This window comes from Sinocyclocheilus rhinocerous, unplaced genomic scaffold (genome assembly GCF_001515625.1).
Source record: "Sinocyclocheilus rhinocerous isolate Xijiao unplaced genomic scaffold, SAMN03320098_v1.1 scaffold328, whole genome shotgun sequence".
Classification (NCBI taxonomy): Eukaryota; Metazoa; Chordata; class Actinopteri; order Cypriniformes; family Cyprinidae; genus Sinocyclocheilus; species Sinocyclocheilus rhinocerous.
The window spans coordinates 401,868-415,624 of record NW_015650507.1 but is presented as its reverse complement, the minus strand read 5'-3'; the positions used below and the strand labels follow the sequence as shown (position 1 = coordinate 415,624).

Here is a 13,757-nt window from a genome sequence, read left to right as displayed (position 1 = left end):
CCTGCTTCATAAAACTCGCTTAGCACACACTCAAACAAAATGAACTGTAAAGTTCGTTAGATGAAAATATTAAAAAAGAATTAAGCTAATGGAGGTAAAATTAAAAGAAATGAGGCAACAAACACATCACACCAAAAATGGTCTCACTCTGACAGCTAAGATCTCTAATGACGGAATACATTCGGAAAAATTAAATGGCATTCCGTGCTTAAATTTCTTTGAAAAGTAATGACCCATGAACGATGCACACTCCAGGCAGTTTGTCGAGAAAGGAGGGGCGGAGAGTGCAGTGGAGACGGTAACAAAGAGAAATGTCTTGCGGTCGGGGCTAGGTGACGACTCGCAGGAGTGCTGAGCGCGGGGGAACCGCCGAGGAGAGGAAAAACGAGAAATAGTCGAGCTGAGGAACAGGGGAACGACAGAATGACGAGTGGAAGGTGCAGAAGGAACCGGCCAGGAAGGTGTGGATACTTTTAAAAAAACACAAATGTGATTTTTACACCTTTACATCTCAAAAATTTACAACATTAACAGGCCAACATGAGCCTCTAAACATCACTCCATCCCAAAGGATTTTCTGATGCTTTACATATAACTGGTGGGATGCAGCTATGGAAGCATATGGGTAGCAAAATTAATTTTGAAATGCAATATGTAAAATGGCAATGTATTTCTGTATTTAAATTTACATTTTCCCATACATATGTGCAACATTTTGTGCAAAATGAAAATTCAATTATATAATTTACATCTGCCATTTTCTACACTAGTTTTAGAGGGTTAGTTCACCCAAAAATGAAAATTCTGTCATTAATTACTCACCCTCATGTTGTTCCAAACCCGTAAGACCTTCGTTCATCTTTGGAACACAATTTAAGATATTTTTGATGAAATCCGAGAGCTCTCTGACCCTCCCATAGACAGCAAGGTAACTACCACGTTCAAGGTCCAGAAAAGTACCAAGATGATCGGCAAAGTAGTGAGCGTGTGGTGGAAATGAAATTGTATTACCCAAATTGATTAGATATGTGTAACATGTCCAAGCAAAAACTGTAGCAAAATTATCATTTAAATGCCATTTTTCCTAAATGCATTTAGACTTACGGGTAGGACACTTGAGATTGCATTTTCATCGTGATACCGCGTGATAATTGTAGCAAAATGCAGTGTCAATTTCAAAACTCATTTTGAGCCAAATGTTTTATTTTTCTTAAATACATTGACACTTACACATAAGACGTTTCAATTGCATTCGCATTAAATACCCTGCGATCAGTGTAGACTAGTCAATGTGGATTTGAAAATGCATTCCGAGCCGATCACGCCCCCAACCTGTCAATCATTATATCAAGGCGGGGCTCGGCAACAAGACGCACAATAGGTCAATATTCCCCCATTAACCAAACACTTTTCACCTGCCTCAACATCTCACTGTTTTACACACCGATTGAAACATTAAAACTAGTGTAGAAAATGGCAAATGTAAATTATATAATTTCATTTTCGTTTTCATTTTGCACTAAATGTTGCACATATTGTATGGGAAAATGTAAATTTAAATACATAAATGCATTGCCATTTTACACATTACATTTCAAAATGAATGTTGCTACCCATATGCTTCCATGGCAAGCAGGGAAAAACATGATATATGCAAATAATAGCATGCAACAAACCATATAATAATGTATAGAATAAACAGACACATCAGCTTTTAAAAGTGAGGAGGAAGCAATTTAGTATCTTTAGCTGTTAAATTTCAACGGTTGTGCATCCAGGTATGGACAGGTTGAGCCATCATCATCAAAACTAAACACGATTAAAGAAAATATGACCAAGATTACATTAAAAACTGATTGACTTACAGTCAGGATGAAAATGACTGATCCAAATGAAACCATCGAGAGATTTAGAAACTAATAATAAACCTATTTTAGTGCATTATTGCTACTTTGGGGATAAAATCTGTGTCTGCCCAATTTTCCTTATGTTGTGATCATTATAATCAGAACATGCAATAATTTCTGCCATATGGACATATGCATATGCATTATATATACTATAATATAAAATGACAAAAATGTGTATAAATGTGTATATACACAAGTCATATTTATTTTCTGTAAGTCTGCTTTAAAACTATATAAAAAGCTGTATAGAAATAAATGTGAATTGAACTGAACTAGTCAAAAAGCACTGATGTAGAAGCCAAACAGTGAGCAGCAGTGCCCAGGATTCAATCATTACACGATGTGTGTTATACGACAGATTTCGGTGGGCAAACTCTAATGAGACCACAGCACTGGGTCGCTTTGCTCCTCTTTTCTCTGGAAAGTGCTTCATTTTAGCCAGATCAGAGAAAAGCACCAAATCCTGGATACCGTGAGTTTTTTGTGCTGATGGCTAATCTGCTCAAGGAGAAATACCAGATGACAATGGAAAAGCACCTTCAGTAATTGGGTCCAACAGGCTTACCGTATTAACCTAAAATGAGCTCTTCCCTTTAAAAGCCGAGAGCCATTATTTCAATCTTCTCTAAAATTCTGCTTTTGAGAACATTCGATCCCTCTCGCTCTACATTTGAAACAGACTCCACGTACCTGCTCACACGGAAAAGTCCCGCCGACGACATTGTCATGAAAGCGCGCTCTCCCCGATCCGTACACTTCAATGAGGTCTTGAAGAAGACCTTCATCACGATCCCTTGAAACGAAACAAATATAATTCAAGTCTTTTGATTGGACGTGCCATCGCTGCCGTACTATGAACAGATTTTGACTTCACAGTCCTGAAAACTCTTGAACTCACCATTGATGTTTTCTGACTTCACACAGACACTTGGTCTTAAGAGGATGCACGGCTCTCCAACTTTCTTCTAGTAGAAATCCAAAAACATCCAAAGGCACGGGAGTCTTCATCGCTCGTGACAGGAGCTGAGAGAGAAGAAATGGAGGAAAGGTTAATGGCAAAAGTTCTTTAGTCCTGCTATTAGACTGATAATGTTATGTCCTGGTGCATAAAATAAAACAATAATTAATATAGTCTACACTCTAAAAAATGCTGGGTTAAATACAACCCAGTGCTGGGTAAAATAGGGACAAACCCAGCAATTGGGCTGTTTTGACCCAGCGGTTGGGTTAAATGTTTAAATGTTCTGGGTAGTAACCCAACCGCTGGGTCAAAACAACCCAATTGCTGGGTTTGTCCCTATTTTACCCAGCACTGGGTTGTATTTAACCCAGCATTTTTTAGAGTGTACTGTACACAATTCCACATTAATAAACGTTGTTTGTTTTTGTATTGGGTCATTCCCAGTACGTATGTATAACATCTTCATGTTTCTATCCTACACTCTAAAAAATGCTGGGTTGTTACAACCCAACGTTAGGTCAAATATGGACTAACCCAGCTGTTGGCTTAAATTGTTTTAACCCAAAATTTGGGTTAGTCCATATTTGACCCAAAGTTGGGTTGTAACAACCCAGCATTTTTTAAAGTGTATGACTTAATATGCTGAAGAAAACATTAAAATCCCCATCTTTAAAGGTGTAAGTCATATAAGAGACAGACTTTGATCTAAACATCCCAACGAAGCTCATTTAAAATCATTTTTCTACTGTGATCTGAGCGGATGTTCATTTTTGTCACGTCTCCGGCTGCTGCACTAACCTCTACAATGAAAAACTGACAATTTAACAATGTTATATTATGTTTGTTCCAGCTCTCTCTTCTGGAGTTTGCCTTTATTTTGTATTTTGTGCTCCATTGAGAGGTTTTCTACTCATTTTTCTGGATTTCTGCCATTTAATAAGTTTAAATTCGATGGTTTACAAACTTTAGCGCATGTCTCCTTTTCTGCCGGCTGTGCACAAGAATCATCATTCAAGTGTGTGATACATTATTTTCTGCAGTAGTACATAATAATATTAAATATTTTTGTTACATTATGTCACTCTTTTGTGGTGTATTGGAGACTGGGGCTAGTTGTCACACAGGGAATCTGTACTACAATTTAACTAAGAGTGTTAATTTTATCTTCCAATATAATATTAAATATCACAACAAGATAAAAGCACACTGACATACATTGCATACATAAAGCATCACTATATAATAAAGTTAGAAACACTGAACTAACTGTGACTTTATGACAAATACATAATTCTTGGGGCAGGTTGTCACATTTTGGGGGTGCAAGTTGTCACATGGGTTTTAAATGTTATAAATTCATACACATTTGCATGTTTGTTTGTGTTTCCTAAATGTTTTACTGCTTAAATTTTGCTGTTATATCGTGACAACTTACCCCATTCAGTATGCAAATGTGCTCTGCTATTGAGGCTGTTGTGCTGCAGATTGCAAAGCTGGCTCTATCAACAACAAAGTCATGCATTCAATAACCAGGGAATATGTGAAATTAAATTGTGTACCTTTCATGCAATAAGATCCTTAAAAATAGGGTTGGCTTCGTTTTTGACGCAAATTCCACGATTCAGTTTGATTTTATTTATACAAACACTTAAATTATATACACTCAATTAAGTTTTTTTAACAATAAATGTATAATACTAGCTTTACAATTACATGATTATATTTCTACTCCAATTCGTTTTTTGAAACATAAACATTAAAATAGTAGCTGCCATAAGAAACTCGACGGATTTATTCAAACATAAACTAAATATTAAGGAACAATGGAAAAATACAATGAAAATGTTATATAGTGCATATATTTGGCAACATGCTCCTCTCTAGAGTTCATTTTTCTAGCTGACTAAGGAGTTTATGGTCACCGAATATGTTTTTTTCTGAGGTAAATGTGGCGTTACGTGAGATATTGTTTACAAGCTGATACATTGACATCTTTCTATGGTTGAAACACTGATTGAGCGATTACATGAGACAGGATACGGATTTTGGTAAGTTGTACTCTTTCTTTTAGCATACCTTCGGATGTTCATTCATGTTTATTTCGTGCTGAAACTGCAGGAGATGATCAGTTCACTCGCACTGCGCGTTACCGCTTGTCTTGAACTGAGATATGTCACTCCACATGAAACAGCCCCAAAACGGTATTTATTGTTTAGGCCTAATAAAATAGTCAGAATTTGAATCTGAGACATTGCTTCATATAAAACGTAACAAAGCAAAAAGCTTTACTAGTTTTGCCAACTAATTTTCAGGGAAAGTTGCTAAAGGCAGGACAATTTGTTGCTAAAAGTAGCTAAAAAGTCATTGCGCGATGTCAACATTACGTAATCAAAATTAAAAACTGCATATAGCACAAAATGTATCACTCATCAATGTAAATCTCAGCAAAAAAACCAAATAAAAAATATGATTATGAATATGGTTTGAAATGTTAATTTAGGTTTGTTAGTAAAACATAAATATAATAATACAATATAAATAATATCATATATTTAATTTTTAAATACAACATTGAATTATTGAACATTTACACATTTTTTGATAAAATTACATTTTATGTATTTTCTTATTAACTAGCAAAACTACACATTCGGAACAATTATATTTTAAGCAGTGTATTGGTAGTATGCTAACACTTTAAGAAAAGTTTTAGGGCACAAAAATAAAATAGGGCACAATGTACTGTGTTAACTTATAGGAATTTTCTGTATTGATTTGTAACACGTTTTTTTGCCTGAATTTAAAATTACGCATTGTATTTTGTGTTTTCAGGTAACAACTTAACGGACAATGTCCTGGTAGAAAATTACGAGTACCTTTTCCATTTTTCTACATATGTTTTAACTGATCAACAAGTGCAGGTACAAACTAATAACGTAAATGAACAATTTTACTTGAGCAATTGCAACTACCAACTTAATTCATGTGATGTGTACTGCTAGACACCTTTGATTTCCTCTTTTTGTGTAATTTAGAGGACAGATGTGTGCCTTTTCATCATTTGAGTCACAGTTGCTAAAAGTTGCCAAAAAAAAAAAAACCTTGCTAGGGCAGTCTGAAAAGTTGTTAAATATAGCTAATAAATGCTAAGTTGGCAACACTGTTTACAGCAATTTACTGGATGGGAGGCGTGCTACAGTGTTCCGTTCATTAACTGAAAACAGGCTAGACTAATCGATTCTTGGGATTTAATAATTGATATTGTTTCGTAAAAATGAGAATCAATTAAAATAGAAAAAACTGTATTTTTTACCCAACCCTACTTTAAAATTATCTGCCAAATGTATAAATGTGAAGACTGTGACACATGGGCCACAACCCACCTTGCTCAGTAACCAGACCTCAGGGGTAAAATGCTACCTAAAATTACAAAAATCCCCTAAAAACGCTATTTACTGCCCCACTGGGATTTATCATCATGGTTCTATAGTGGGACAAATAACATTCCTTCATTAAAAAGGTTCTTTCTGATGCTGCAGCACTCTCGACTTCCTCTAACGCAGAACTCATTTCCTGTCTGTTTAAGGCTGTCTCTCCCACCTGATGTCCTGACAAAGCCTGGTCTGTGTTTTTCTCCCCACATTAGAGCGGTCACACAGTCTGTAAACACGCGCATGTTATTTCCCAGACAGTGATGAGTTAATGAGCTGTTTGTGAGAGTGTGTCAGCGAGCAGCACAGGTAGGGGAAGAGACGGCACTCGTGAAGGTAATCAGCCGTGATTTTAGCACACACACACACACACACACAGAGAAACAGCTTCCTGTACGCACAGGTGTCTCTCAGCTCACTCACTATTGCTTAATTGAGCAAATCTCTTATTTTAGTCCCTCCTGTAGCTCGTTAAACACACACACACACACACACACACAGAGCACTGGTTATTACAGATGAGTTACAGCAGCCTGTGATTATTCCACAGATAGTTGCAGAGTTTTTATTCATTATAGAGAGAATAAACAAAATTCACCAACAGACTTCACAGCTAAAAGTTCCTGTGAGGTAAAAGTGTACTACAGTAGAGTATTACTTCAATATCATTGACAATTTCATCATATTTGTTCTCATAAAAACAGTAAGACCGAAATATAGCATGATCAGGGGACACGTCTATCTTCATCAAGAATTAACCAAACAGATGAAAGAGGAAAAACCCTCAGATAGTTTTTACAGTCCTTAGAAAGCTAAGCCCACACCTCAGGAAACTGGTAACACATTGAATGTGCATGACAAAATTAGCCTATCTGACATATTATAACATTTAATTTTGGATCGTTTCATCAGAGGCATCTGTTCCCCTCAACTCTGCAACAGGAGAATTAGACATGAATGAAAATGCAGTGCTTAAATCTGTAAAGCTCCTGGTAGAGAATTAAGAAGAACCGCATGGCAAATATGACGTGGTTTGTGTGTTTGAAGAAGGTTTACCCATCTATGAACTCTTTGTAAAGGGGTTTTACAAATCCAATCACTTCTGTACCTTAAACTCTCTTCACTGAATAATTATTGATAAACATTTTAATAACTGATCCATCAATACTCATGCGGTGGTTGAGAGGCGTCCTCAGATCATGAAAAATGAATCTGGGAAAACGGAGATAACTAAAGGGGAAAGACTATTTCTTTGGAGTGATTTGTTGAATTTTAATCGGAAGAAGCAAGTCATCTCTCGCTGAGGAAGGTCAGGCGACACGGTGAATCTGGAACAGTGTGCATGTTGCTTGGATTGAGACGAGGGCAGCTGGAGAGACGACTGAGCTTTGATCTGAACCAGAAGGTCAAAGAGTCAAATTACAAACAGGAGTTAAAGAGACAAAAACACACTGATCCGGCCACTCACAGAAACACACTGCACTGAAACACTGATGTGTATGAGAATTTTACAGAATGAGAGTTTACAGAAACACACTGCATGGGATTTCAGAGAAATGCACTGGGCTTGACCAGAAATGCTTTACTGGAGATTTTACCGAAACACACTGCAGTGGGCTGTAGAAAAGCACTCTGGACTTTATAATAAACACACTGCTAAACTGTACAAAACAATCTTCACAGAATCACTGCAACGTCGTGCACTGGACTATATGGGAACAGTCTTCACTGGAATGAACAGCAAACACCGCACTGAGCTTTACAGCAACATATTGCACTAGATTGCGTAAAAACACACTGGCCTGTACAAAACATTTGACTGGACTTTTTAGACACTACACAACTGAACAAAAACAACTTCACAGAAATACTGAAATGCACTGCACTGGACTTTATAAAAACACTTTAAACTGTGTTGGAAAGAAAACCACGGTTGCACTTTATTTTACAGTCCTGTTCCACATGTGCATGTACTATGTATTTATTATAATAATTACAATAGATGGGTAATAACTAGGCACTAACACTGAACCTGCCCCTAAACCTAACCTCAACCCATGTAGTTACCTTATTTTAAACTACTTTCTCAGGTAAGTACATTGCAAGTAAACGTAAGTACACTTACTGTAAAATAAAGTGCAACCAAACCCACTGCATTGACATTTACAGAAACACACTGCACTGTACAAAAACATTTTACTATTGCCAAAAAAAAAAAAAACACTTCAGAAGTACTGACATGCACTGCACTGGACTTTACGAAAACACTCTGAACTGAGCAGTAAAGAAACCCACTAGACCTCACAAAAACACTGGATTTTACAGAAACACTGCACCGTACAAAGCATTTTAATGGATTTTTTACATGCATTACAAAACTGTATGAAAACAACGTCACAGAAATACTGAAATGCACTGCACTGGACGTTATGGAGACACTTTGAACTGCGTGGTGACCTTTACAGAAACAATCTGTACTGGAATGGACAGCAAACACTGCACTGGGCTTTACAGGAACATTACACAGGATGGTACAGAAGCGCACTGGACAGTAAGACCCATTGCAAAGGACCAGCACATACACTGGATTGTATGTTTAGCTGCAGATATGCGTGTGTGTGTGTGTGTGTGTGTGTGTGTGGTCTTTGCTCAGCTCTCCGTGACATCCAGAGATGAGCGAGTCCTCTGTCGGTCCCTGATGCTCTGATGTTGTTTCTCAGTAAGGAACATCTCCTCTCTCGCTGCGCCCGTCTCCTGAGGGCCATGCGGGTGTGTGTGTAGATCGCGGCCTTCTTCTGTAAGCCTCTGCACTGAAGGTCAAAGAGTGTGTGTGTGTGTGTGTGTGTTTGAAGGTGTTTCCGAAGTGCTCTGATTGGCTGGGGCCCCGCCTGCTCTCCTAAGGTGAGGTATTAGCCAAGATTATTTATTTTCATTTCCGAGGCTTTTATTCCCCGCGTCCCCCTCCCCTGATTCAGCACCGATCCTCATTTTACTCATCATACACATTAGACTTTTTTCTTTCGCTCCCTTTTTTTCCACGTCTCCTCTCCTTCCCTGGAATAATGGATCTCCTGCGCAGGCAGACAGGGCGACCGCTGGGATGACGGTAAACTGCCTTCTTTTTTCTTTGCAATTAATTGGTGTACAGCCATGTGAATATATGATAACAGATTTTTTTTCCTCAACCAGGAAAAGGGAGGTTAATTAATGTAAGAGCCGTGTTCATGGAGATGCAGATTTGACTTCACACACACACACACACACAGACTTCACCTCTTCTCCTTTACACGACTGTCTCAGAGTCCTGCGGTTTTTCACCGGACACCCTCCCTCCGTGAGAATGACGTGTCAGTTGCGGCGTGAAGCTGCTGACAAATAATGCAGTAATTATGGCCTGGCGAGCGTGCAAAGCTACAAACTCATTAAAACGCATTTAAAATGGGTCCTTTCATTTGCAGGAGTAAATATTCTGCTTTATGCTGTACCCAAGAGGTGTGTTTCCAAATTCAACCATTATTTACAATAGAACATCATATAAAATGAATTTAATAAGCAGCTGTACAGTAACTGACCTCCGTATCACTGTGTCAGTCTGAGATGCAGCCTAAAACACGCTCTGTAGAAGAGCGATCAGAGTTCAATACAACAAACAATGTTGATTACTACAGAAAATCATTTTAACACGTACCTCCGTTTGTGAAAACAAATAAAAATAGCATTTACAGTTACACAAAAGGTGTCTACAGGTCAGTGTTCCAGAGGTTTAAATGTGAGGCTTGTATTTTTTGCGAAAGCTGTTAATTATTTGAGCTGCAAAGTGTCTAAACTGTCCGACTACTTTTCTAGGATGAACTTTTGCTTATGTGTTACTGATGTAATTAATGCCTGTGAAGTTTACACCACATAAACAGTTCCTCTTTGATGTTTTTGAAAGGTGAAATAGTAGATATTTAACGTTAAACAGACTAGGTTAGTAAGTGGATTTTTACATTTACATTGATGCATTACATTTTAATGTTTATTGTCAGGCCCATTCACTTCCATTGTAGCTGCATAACTGTATTTTTTTTTTTTAACTGAGGGAAACATAAAAAAAAAAAAGAATAATAATAATAATCATAGTTATTATTATTATTAGTAGTAGTAGTAGCAGTAGCAGTAGTATTGTACAGTAGTATTCGTAGTATTTTTGTTGCTAATTAATTAATTAATAATTAATTAAATGATTTATTTATTTATTTATTCATTAATTCATTCAAAAATTGATGCCGCAAATGCTATAGAACCTAAGTTATTTTGAACCTACTCTCGTCCATAGACAGCCTTTAATTCTCGCACACTAATGATCCGGTTCCTGGATGTATGTAGCTGATTTTGCGAAGGAAATGTGATGGACAGATCGGAGGAGGAGAGGTGTTGAGGAGGTGTTGTTCTTGGAGAGCAGGAGCAGAGAGGGCAAGAGTTTGACTGATAGTTATTTAGTTGAAACATGACCTGAGAGAGCGGGGACGGGAAGTGCTTTCAGCGTGTGGCAGTCTGACAGGAGTCAGGCCCTCACATACTGACATCACTGCTCGTGAATATACTCTCAAATACATCTGCTCCGAAACTATGAGCTGCCATAGGCTAGATAGGCAGCAACATCTTAACTTAAATGGAAACTCAGAAGTGCATCATAGAAATAGCATTCTGCTCACAAAAGAGCATTAGAGTTTGACATTTGCATGCTGCTAAGCTAAAGATACAGTACTCTAATGTCCAAAACATACTCTACGCAAGTACAAAAATGCAAATATTTCTAGCAATGCAAGCTTGATCTACTCATAATGCAAAGCAAATACACTGACATGTTTAAATCGTGGAATACTATGGCCATGCATTTGTGTTTGCATTTGCATTTATGGCCAAATAAGCTAATGAAACCGTACTCTAAAGATCAAAACATACTCACGGGAACGCAACCACAAATACTTCTAACGTCACAATCTTGATTGTGTGCTTTCCACATAAGTCAAAATGCAACGCAAGGACAATGCGAGTTGAAATGACATGTTTGTATCCAACTACCTGAATAATAACCAAACATATTTCCATTTCACTGATGGAAACTCTATCATGCCCTTGAGTATCCGCCACGAAAACAGAAATTGACTTTGTGCAACTGTCTGCACACGTGTAATGCACTGGCCACGCATTTGCGTTTGCATTTTAGTTTCTGTGTAAAGCAGGTTTCTAGCTAAATAATACACAGCACACAGTGTTTTTATTGATACTTCTTAACGTTAAAGGTAAGGTAGGTGATTTCAGAGAGGCTAGCAATAGCAAGCTAGCTTTGAAAGCATAAGATCCCACCCTCCCTACAAATCACTCTCCGAAGCCACGCCTCATCCAAATCACATGACCGCACACACGATGAGAGACGAATGCAGCGCTATCAGAGCAAAAGACACATTTGAACCTTATTCAACTTGATCAAACAAACACACTCTTTGTCCTCACACACTCAAATGCACAAACGTTTTGTCTCTTAGTTCGAGGTTTGATCAGGGACTTTGGCCCGGGATGATGCTAAACACCAGGTTTGTAACAGCTCTCGTGATTTCATTCATCTCATTAAAGTGTTTAAATGACCTCTTTGCTAAACTAGCAGAAGCACAGAAAACAGCTTAATCAGAGAAGAACATCTGAGAGGAGTTTCTGCAGTTGTTTGAGAGCAGAATAGATCGTTTCCAAGTGTTTTTGTGGCAGCTGCAGTTTGTTGGTTTGCATTCTCTCCTGTGAGGCTCCGAATGAGGGTTTAAAGGGAAAATCTCCCACTCCAATAGCACTTCCAGAGACTTCACGGTAAATTTACACAGATTCGCCACCTCAGGAACCACCCCTGGATCCGCTAAATATTCCTCTGACATATAAAAGAGACAAGTTTCCAGCGATGAAATACTGTCGGAAGACCTTCATCATCATCATCAGGGTCATCATGGTGTCTCTGTGTTAGATTGCCATTGTTACAAACGCCGCCGTCAGACGGCTCCTGAATCACAATGGCTTTGATGTCCCTTCGTGAAGCGTTTCCTTCCCTCTTTGCTTCTTCGTCTTGTCTTTTCGCCCGAGGGTCTCACCGACGCTCCGGCATTCCTGTTTATTCTGGGTAATCTCGCTCTCATCTCCGTGTGGCTTTGACAGATGGTTACCGGCACACAATAGCATTAAGACTTTGATTTTTCTGCTGCGTGCTACACAACAAACAGCCATCAGAGCAGCCATGTGTGTCTGTTTAAAATCACACACACACAGAGGCGTAGATTACGGCCCTTTATACACCCCCTGTGTAAGGTAAACTACATTAACCTTGCTTGCTGTTATTAAAATGATAGATTTGCCAGGTTTACCTTTTTCTTCTCCGTGCCGCTCTCTCACACACACATGCACGTGGTGGTTAATATCCGGGCGTTTGGTGGCACTTGTGTCATTTTTAAAGCGGGCGTCGGGTGTCAGCGAGGCGCTCAGAAATGATGCATAGAGGTAAATAAGGAGGGTGAAATTAGCCCTCCTGTCAGTGAGCTACCTTTCACCCTCGGGCCGGAGGAAATTGACTGCACGCTAGATTTTCAAAATTAGCCCTTAATGTTGGCCTGACAAACGGGGGCTTCATAATGCTTTCCCGTGTCATCCACAAAGAATCCATCATCACCTTTCCCCCTCGCCCCTCTCTCCCCGCTCTCTCCGTAATTCGGTAATAAGGTGAGAGAGAGCGAGAGAGGTACAATGCCACATCATTTATATGCAGCCATCGCGCAGGTATTTTCCCATAAGGGATTTGCATTATAATATCGGCTGCCATTTTTATGGGCAGAAATCGGCCAATGAACAGCAGGATGTCACAGTGGGGATGTTTTCGGTGGCGCGGTGCTAAATGTGTCTGCTACTACATAAAAATCTCAACCCCTGAAAAATTGTTTGCTGATCCAGATGATAACCCCTAATGGCACTCGCATAAATAAATCAAGATTTAATATTCTAATGTTCTCTCATTTGAATATTCCCCTTTTATGGATACCTGGAATGCCCATATATCTGACGCGTCTGTTCCGCAGATCCCACGGCTTACGCACTTATTCCGAGGTTAAATATTTTATAACGCAATTTGGCCTAAATTTGAAAATCAAAGAATGCTACTTTGTATCAACTGGAGAAGCAAACATATAATTCCTTTGATTTTTGAATCAGGAGCTTCTATTCCACATCTATTAAGAAAACAAATGACCTACTGATCTCTGACCGTTCCTCTCATAAACTGATCTGAAATGATCTTTGTTTTCCATATGAACAACATGCAAACTGATCCCAGAGCAGAGTATAGAGCTGTAAACTCTTAAAAATAAAAGTTTTTGAGTCTGATACCATAATAGAAGCTATGTGTCAGATTCAAATAAAATAAATAAATAATAATTGTTA

General features: G+C 38.4%; 2 long non-coding RNA genes across 2 annotated transcripts in view; one reads left to right on the top strand and one right to left on the bottom strand.

The window, feature by feature from the left end:
• The window catches only part of LOC107712041 (uncharacterized), a 35,207-nt gene extending 32,279 nt beyond the window's left edge, over nucleotides 1–2,928 (bottom strand). The window contains exons 1-2 of the long non-coding RNA XR_001636758.1: nucleotides 2,809–2,928; nucleotides 2,601–2,703 (exon numbers count right to left, since the gene is read on the bottom strand). This is a non-coding gene — a long non-coding RNA (uncharacterized LOC107712041). The remainder of the gene's footprint in view (nucleotides 1–2,600; nucleotides 2,704–2,808) is intronic.
• A 5,996-nt stretch (nucleotides 2,929–8,924) lies between these two features.
• Nucleotides 8,925–13,757, top strand: part of LOC107712040 (uncharacterized) — a 9,070-nt gene continuing 4,237 nt past the window's right edge. Inside the window, exon 1 of the long non-coding RNA XR_001636757.1 lies at nucleotides 8,925–8,943. This is a non-coding gene — a long non-coding RNA (uncharacterized LOC107712040). The remainder of the gene's footprint in view (nucleotides 8,944–13,757) is intronic.